Source organism: Bubalus bubalis, chromosome 3, assembly GCF_019923935.1.
Source record: "Bubalus bubalis isolate 160015118507 breed Murrah chromosome 3, NDDB_SH_1, whole genome shotgun sequence".
Taxonomy (NCBI): domain Eukaryota; kingdom Metazoa; phylum Chordata; class Mammalia; order Artiodactyla; family Bovidae; genus Bubalus; species Bubalus bubalis.
The window spans coordinates 128697489-128706648 of NC_059159.1; positions in this window are offsets into that span (position 1 = coordinate 128697489).

Here is a 9160-nt window from a genome sequence, read left to right on the forward strand (position 1 = left end):
CTTCCAACATTAAAAAAATAACAGATATGAAAAGCACTGCATTCTGTCCTTTGAGAAAAAAAATGAGTTATTTAAAATGATAACATAATCAGATCTCTTCATGTAGTAAGTTTAGCCATAGCCTAAAATTGATTAAAATCTCATTTTTAATTGGGATTCTGCGTTTTCTAGACTGATGACCTTCTCAAAGTTTTCTCCAAGTCTAAATATAGAAAGTAGGTTTTTTTGCAGCATGAGTAGGACCCGTTTACTTATCAATCAAAATCCCTACTTTCTTGGAATTACTCTCCTCTTGCCATTGGAATGTAGTCCAAGAGTGAACCAGGAACTAGTGACTTGGAGATAGAAATGAAGAATAGAGTTGATAAAGCGCTGAACCTTTAAACACCCTCTACGGTTGGTTGCATCATAACTAAGTTACAAATTAAAGGAGATATATAAAGTGGAGATCAATTAAATCTTAATAAACTTAACAGTTTATGGTTTAGTGTTTCCCCTTTCTTTTCCTGCTTTGTCTCAAGATTATATTTTAATAGTTTTTCCCTAGATAGGCTTTTCAAATGAGCCTGTTATCATCAGCTGACACAGAATTTTAACTACAGAGAAAAAAAAATGATACTGTAATTTTATTATCAGACTTTCAAAGTTATATTCATTAAAGTCCTTTAATGTATGATAGTTACTGTTCATTTTAGGCTTATTTCAGCCATGCTTCAGTCAGACTTTAAGCATGTCTCTTTCTTCCCTAACTTTGATAAGAAAATACGTATTCAAGATGAAACTTTGCATCATGCAAAGTCCTACAAATTTTAGACAAAGATTGTTTTTACTAAGTAAAGAAACAGAAAAGCTACAGTCAGTCATATAGTCACTGGCAGTGCTTAAAACCATTGGATCAATTGCTATATCCACGTGAATTGTCATGAAAGTTGTTTTTAACAACTAGTCAAGAGTGAGTGAACATTTATTTATAAACTAAATCTCATATTTTCAGAATGCTTTTCTATATATTATTATAAAATGATAGAGAAGTCAAATATTTCAGAGGCTATTACTGAAAATCCAAACTGTGAATGTGTGTGGGTGTCTGAACACATATTCACGTATGAAGCCCCACATACACGATTATTCCTCAGCATGGCTCGGAAGGTAGATGATTAAGAGGTGCATTAGAACACACTTGCAGTAGAAAATGTTCCAGTGGTGCCGGAACACTCCTTCATCTGAGAGATATGATTGTGCCTGTACAAAGTAGAATGAATGCTGTGATTGACATCAGCCAGTTTGGAATGAATTCTCTCTAAAAATAAAATGTTGTGTGACTTGTTGTTGGCATCCCCCTTCATTGTTATAATTCATTAATTCTCGGGATTTGGGTTTTGAGCAAGGGTGCATCAACTTAAGAAAGAATAAATTCAATCAGTGTATGGCCCTGGGAACTCTGACTTCTATAGACGTCACTATATATATCAGCAATGCTTTGACTTTCAATGTTATTTATTAGCTGTAAATATATGTGTGTATGTGTAAAAGGAGATTGTACATACTGGAAAGGTCATTGTGGCTATCTGCATTTATAGATGTTTGGTGCTAATTTTGTACGTGTTTTTATCAGTGATAGTTTCACTGAGCCAACTTACTCTGATGAAACAATACAATAAAATGGGCTTTAAAAAACACAATACTTACTTGTGTGAAGAAATGGAATCTACTTTTAATAAAATTGACAACATTTTATTACAATGCTAAGTCATTATTTTGTATCATTTAAACCCGCCTTAAAAGAAATTTATTCTTAGATCCAGATTAATTCAGCAAATTTTTACTGAATAATCCCTATGCTCAGTAAAAAGTACAGCTTCTAAAAATTACAGTGCACAGTATATTTTATTTTTTATATTTACCTTTGTACAAAGTCTTAGAGATCATTTAAACTATAGCGAAAAATCATACAGAATTTTTCCTAAATAAAACACACAGAACTTTTCTTGCCTGCCAGATACTTCTTCACAAGTAACATGTTAGATTAATACTAAATATCTTTCACCATTTCCTGGAATAATGTCTCTGTTTCTGAGATCTGATTGTTAGCTATAAAGAGGATGGCATTTATAGAATAAAATGAACCTTTTGGAGGTGTATTTTTAGACCTTTTCTTTGAATTATTTTGATAATGGAAAAGAACAACATACAGCCCACCCATGTAACTAAGTAGGGATTGCTTCTTAGTACAGTCAGTACTTAGTATTTTTGAACCAATTCTTGGAGAATGGATTGCTGTTCTAAGACTTAGAGTAGTTTACTATTGGTTTGACTTCCTGGCCCACACTTTCTTCATTTAAAGTGTTATGAATTGTATGTTTTGTTTTTTTTTTCTAGTTACCTTAAACTAAAATAAGTATCATTTTATAAAATCTGTAATGACCTCGTAAGAAATATACAAAGTTACTAATGTTTAGACACAGCCTCTATCTTGTTCATTAAGGAAAGTCTTTTGGAAAGCAGAATCATCATACTGAATCTGAATGACATGCATGCTTATCAGCTACTTCTGGACAACCCAAGCTTGTAATCTACCCTATTAGCATTCCAGCTGTGCTCACTGAGTTTTATATATGCAAGATCTATGCCTGATTGTTCTCATTTCCACTCTATAAGTATCAAATGATTAAAGAACGCAATCAATAATATTGTAGTAACTTCGTATGAGAATGGATGATTACTAGACTTATCATGGTGATCATTTCATAATGAACTCTGGAGTTCAGCTGAGGATCCCCCTTGAGTCTTTGAGTACTGATCACTGGGTGTCTGTGTGTGTGAGAGGGATGGGGAGGGGGATAGTGAACTACCAAAGGTTCAGGAAAGAACTCACCAAGAGGAACAAAGAAAATAGTACCTATACAGTTCACACAGAAATAAGATAGTGCCTGTTTCCAATTCACAGACAAGAAAAACCTCATAATTAGTGCTACCAAGTACGATGAACAAAAGACCTTTGCTTCAATAATTCAACAAAAATAAGTCTAAAACACTTCACTGGTCCTGTCAACGCAGCTTAAAAGAAAGACTCAGAGCCTAAAACTGTTTTCAAGAACCTGTATCCCAGAACAAGGCTAAAGAACATTTATAAGAATTTTGAGCATCCACAAAGGCAAAATCCACAAATGTGCCTGATCAAAAACCACTAAGAATGCAAAAGGCAGAAAAATGTGGCCTGTACCTAAAAAGAAAAAGAAAATAAAAACCAACCCATACAACAGAATCAGTAGTTCAGGACCTTAAAACAGTTATAATGACTATATAGCATATGTTTAAAAAGCTAGAGATAAGATTGAGTATGTGAAGTAGAATCATGGAAGCTCTTTTAAAATAATAAAAAAATCCAAGGATGAAAACTATACTGTTTGAGATGAAAAGATAAACTGGAAAGAATTAATGGCAGACTAAGCATTGCAGAAGAAAGGGTTAAGGGCTTATAAGACATACTATACAAAATGTAAAAGAGAATAGAAAGTATCAAAAATTAAACAAAGCTTCAGTGAACTGTGAGATAACTTGAAGTGTTTTATTAAATGTATCATTGGAGACTTCAAATGAAAGGAGGACTTCTTAAGGAAGAGAAAAAATATGAAATGAAAAAATGGTGCAAATATTTTAAAATCTGATGACAACCACAGATTCAAGAAATTTAATGAAACCTAGAAACAAGAAAACTACACCAAGGTTCACAGTAATCAAGTGTCTCAAACAAGTGAGAAAGAAATATTTTAAAGCAGCTAAAGAAATGAGATATATAGAGAGGAAGAAATATAAAGATGATAGAATATTTCTTGTTGAAAAAAAAGTGCATGAGATACAATTGAGCAACATCTTTAAAGTACTCAAAGAAAAAAAACCCGTTGCTTAGAAGTTTATACCTAATACAAACATCTTTCAAAAACAGAAGTGGGTGGGGGAAAGAGCTTTTCAGACATTGTTGTTCTGTTGCTCATTCGTGTCCAACTCTGTTTGACCCTATAGACGGCAGCACTCCGAGCTCCCTTGTCCTTCCCTGTCTCCTGGAGTTTGCTCAAACTCATGTCCATTGAGTCAATGGTGAGATTCAACTGTTTCATCCTCTGTCGCCCCCATATATAAAAGCTAAAATAATTCATCAACAGTAGATTCACACTACAAGAAATGTTTCAGAAATATTAAATATTCCTTAGGTGAAAAGAAAATAGTACCGAATGGAAATATGGATCTATACAACATAATGAAGACCAGTAGAAATGGTAACTATTTGAATAAATATGTAAGATCTTTTCTTATTATTTAAATGTGTTTAAACAATCACCCGATTAAAACAAAAGAATAGTGGGGTTTCTCCCATATGTAGAAATAAACAGATGACAATAGACCAGAGATTGGAAGGGGAGAAATGGAAGTATGCAATTGTAGGTTATAATGCTGAAGTGAAGTTGTATCATATAACACCTTTAGAACAAAAGCTGTCATAAGGTAAAGGCTTACACCATAATTAGTAATGCAATGAGTAAAATTACAAAACAGTTCGAGCTAATAAACCAAGGAAAGGGAGCTAAAGTTTATGCTAACAAATTCATTATCTTCTATTTCTCCTTGTTGCAAATATCTTCAACAAGATATCTCTGAGTTGTTCTTCCTAATCAACATTTTAACATCTAGCTCACTCTCTTTCCCACCAATGCTAGTCCTATTATTATCGATTTCAATATTCACACTACAGAAAATTTTCTTTTCCAAAGATGGCTATAACAGTATCTCTCATTCCATGTGTTTGCTCTTCTGCAGTGTTACTTTGCCACCCTTTTCAAGAGCTAGTCTCTATCCTTCACTCCCCCTTGAATATATGCGGGCCCTGAGACTGTTTCTACTAAGAATATGGGGAACTTCCTGGCGGTCCAGTGGTTAAGACTCCAAGCTTCCAATACAGAGGATGCAGGTTTGATCCCTGATTGGGGAACTAAGATCCTGCATACTGCATGGCCAAAAAAAACCGAATATGGTGAAATAACACTCTATCACTGTACCAGTTTGGGTGTAACCCTGTACTGGCTTTGTGGTTTCTGCTTTCTGCTCCTTGGAACATTCACTCTTGGGACACTTCCCTTTGTAAACCAGTGCTTGTGATGTGAGAAGTCCAAGTTACATAAAGCAACCATATGTTGGCAGTCTGGGCAACAGCCTAGCTGAGCTTCTGGCAAGCAGCCAGCATCAACTGTCAGCCCTATGAGTGAGCCATCTTGGACTTCCACTCAGTTGAGTGTTTAAAAGACAGTAATTTCAGTTAACCACTGGAACTAACCACAGTTCTATGAGATAATACATTGTTGTTTTACCTAAGTTTTGATTAGCTTTGTTATACAAAAAGAGGTAACTGGAACATATACAAATAATGTGTTCAATATAATGGCCTCATAATTTCTTCTTTAAAAAACATTTTTTTTTTGGATGCTCTGTGAGGTATGTAGGATCTTAGTTCCCAGATTAGGGATTGAACCCATGACCCCTGCAGTGGAAGTAAGGATTCTTAACAACTGGACCACCAGGGAAGTCCTTCATAATTTCTTTACATCCTGTCCTCCCATGATCTTGTCTTTCAATAGACTACTTTTATATAGACTTCCTGAGTCATATTTTCAGTTTAGTTCAGTGTCTCAGTCGTGTCTGACTCTTTGTGACCCCATGGACTGCAGCATGCCAGACCTTCCTGTCGATCACCAACTCCAGGATTTACTCAAACGCATGTCCATTGAGTCAGTGATGCCATCCAACCATCTCATTGTCTGTCGTCCCCTTCTGCTCCCTGCTTCAATCTTTCTCAGCATCAGGGTCTTTTCAAATGAGTCAGTTCTTTGCCTCGGGTGGCCAAAGTATTGGAGTTTCAGCTTCAACATCAGTCCTTCCAATGAATAATCATGACTGATTTCCTTTATGATGGTCTGCTTGCATCTCCTTGCAGTCCAAGGGACCCTCAAGAGTCTTCTCCAACACCACAGGTCAAAAGCATCAATTCTTCAGCACTCAGCTGTCTTTATAGTCCAACTTTCACATCCATATATGACCACTGGAAAAACCATAGCTTTGACTAGATGGACCTTTGTTGGCAAAATAATGCCTCTGCTTTTCAACATGCTGTCTAGATTGGTCACAATTTTTCTTCCAAGGAGTAAGAGTCTTTTAATTTCATGGCTGCAGTCACCATCCACAGTGATTTTGGAGCCCCCAAAAATAGTCTGCCACTGTTTCCACTGTTTCTCCACCTATTTGCCATGAAATGATGGGACCAGATGCAATGATCTTAGTTTTTTGAATGTTGAGTTTTAAGCCAATTTTTTCACTCTCCTCTTTCACTTTCATCAAGAGGCTCTTTAGTTCTTCTTCACTTTCTACCATAAGGGTAGTGTCATCTACATAACTGAGGTTATTGATATTTCTCCCGGCAATCTTGATTCCAGCTTGTGCTTCATCCAGCCCAGCATTTCTCATGATATATTCTACATATAAGTTAAATAATCAGGGTGACAATATACAGCCTTGGCATACTCCTTTTCCTATTTGGAACCAGTCTGTTGTTCCATGTCCAGTTCTAACTGTTGCTTCCTGACCTGCATACAGGTTTCTCAAAAGGCAAGTCAGGTGGTCTGGTATTCTCATCTCTTTCAGAATTTTCCAGTTTGTGGTGTTCCACATAGTCAAAGGCTTTGGCCTTTCTTGCTGCTGCTGCTAAGTCGCTTCAGTCCTGTCCGATTCTGTGCGACCCCATAGACGGAAGCCCACCAGGCTCCCCCATCCCTGGAATTCTCCAGGCAAGAACACTGGAGTGGGTTGCCATTTCCTTCTCCAATGCATGAAAGTGAAAAGTGAAAGTAAAGTCGCTCAGTTGTGTCCAATTCTTTGCGACCCCATGGACTGCAGCCTACCAGGCTCCTCCGTCCATGGGATTTTCCAAGCAAGAGTACTGGAGTGGGATGCCATCGTCTTCTCCGTTTGGCCTTTGACCAGTCAATAAAGCAGAAATAGATGTTTTTCTGGAACTGTTGCTTTTTGGATGATCCAGCAGATGTTGGCAATTTGATCTTTGGTACCTCTGCCTTTTCTAAAACCAGCTTGAACATCTGGAAGTTCATGGTTCACGTATTGCTGAAGCCTGGCTTGGAGAATTTTGAGCTTTACTTTACTAGCATGTGAGATGAGTGCAATTATGTGGTAGTTTGAGCATTCTTTGGCATTATCTTTCTTTGGGATTGGAATGAAAACTGACCTTTTCCAGTCCTGTGGCCACTGCTGAGTTCTCCAAATTTGCTGGCATATTGAGTGCAGCACTTTCACAGCATCATCTTTCAGGATTTGAAATAGCTCAACTGGAATTCGTTCATAGTGATGCTTCCTAAGGCCCACTTGACTTCACATTCCAGGATGTCTGGCTCTAGCTAAGCGATCACACCATCATGATTATCTGGGTCGTGAAGATCTTTTTTGTACAGTTAGTTCTTCTGTGTATTCTTGCCATCTCTTCTTAATATCTTCTGCTTCTGTTAGGTCTGTACCATTTCTGTCCTCTATTGAGCCCATCTTTGCATGAAATGTTACCTTGGTATCTCTCATTTTCTTGAAGATATCTCTAGTCTTTCCCATTCTGTTGTTTTCCTCTATTTCTTTGCATTAATCACTGAGGAAGGCTTTCTTATCTCTCCTAGCTATTCTTTGGAACTCTGTATTCATATGGGTATATCTTTTCTTTTCTGTTTTGTTTTTTGCATTTCTTCTTTTCACAGCTATGTGTAAGTCCTCCTCAGATAGCCATTTTGCATTTTTGCATTTATTTTTCTTGGGAATGGTCTTGATCCCTGTCTCCTGTACAATGTCACGAACCTCTGTCTATACTTCATCAGACACTCTATCTATCAGATCTAGTCCCTTAAATTTATTTCTCACGTCCACTGTATAATCATAAGGAATTTTATTTAGGTCATACCTGAATGGTCTAGTGGTTTTTCCTACTTTCTTCAATTTAAGTCTGAATCTGAGTCATATTTTAATACTACATCATATCATTACTAATAACTCATATACTCCATTTAAATTTATCCTCTCTTTGACCACTACGACTTGCCTTTTTAGTTAATAGATTTAATCCAATAATTTCTCAAATGCTGTAGGAATTCCAATTCATTGATTTATCCATCTCTTGCTTCCTTACAAAGTCTCACTTCAATCCTTACCCAGCTTAGATTTCAAGGCCCAACGTCATTATTACTCCACTGCCAAAACTCTCAAGGCCCTTGCCTCTCTCTCCCTGAATTGAGCTTTACAGGCAAAACATAAACAAATCCAAACATCACTTTCTCAGTAAGTGCATCTGAGAACGTGACTGGAAGCGCTCCAGTGTATACATGTGCACACACACATCCCGCTGGCTGTCCACTTTAAATCTGTCACCACTTCATTCAAACAGTACCTTATAACTGCCCAACATCCCTCCTACAATCACAAACATTCTTTTATTCTCCCCGATGATTATTTCACCTCAAACCTCCGATAATTCCCTACGTCTCCTCAGTCCCAACTGAAGGCTACACTTCTGATTTTACTGAGAATATGGAGGCAATCATAAAGGAATGTCTCTGTGCACCACTCCTAATGGTACCAATTTTCCTGCTCCATTCCTGCCACTTTCCCTCCAGATAAAAGAGATGTTTGAAAGCTTCCCTGGTGGCTCAGCGGTAAAGAATCCACCTGCCAATGCAGGAGACACAGATTCAAGCCCAGATCTGGAAAGATCCCACATGCCTCGGAGCAACTAAGCCCGTGCACTACAGTATTGAGTCTGTGTTCTAGAGCCAGGGAGCCACCACTGCTGAAGCCCGCATGCCCTAGAGCCTGTGCTCTGCAGCAAGAGATGCCACCTCAATGAAAAGCCTGCCCACCAACTGGAGAGTAGCCCCCAACTAGATAAAAGCCAGCACAGCAATGAAGACCCAGCACAGCCATAAATAAATCTTTTTTTATTTTTTTTGTAAGAGAGGGATGTTTTCCCTGTTTCTATCTAAGGCCAATTCATGCACAGATTGATTGTTCAGGAAGAAGAATTCCTTCTTTCCTACTCAGACATCACTCTAAAGTTATCCCTGTT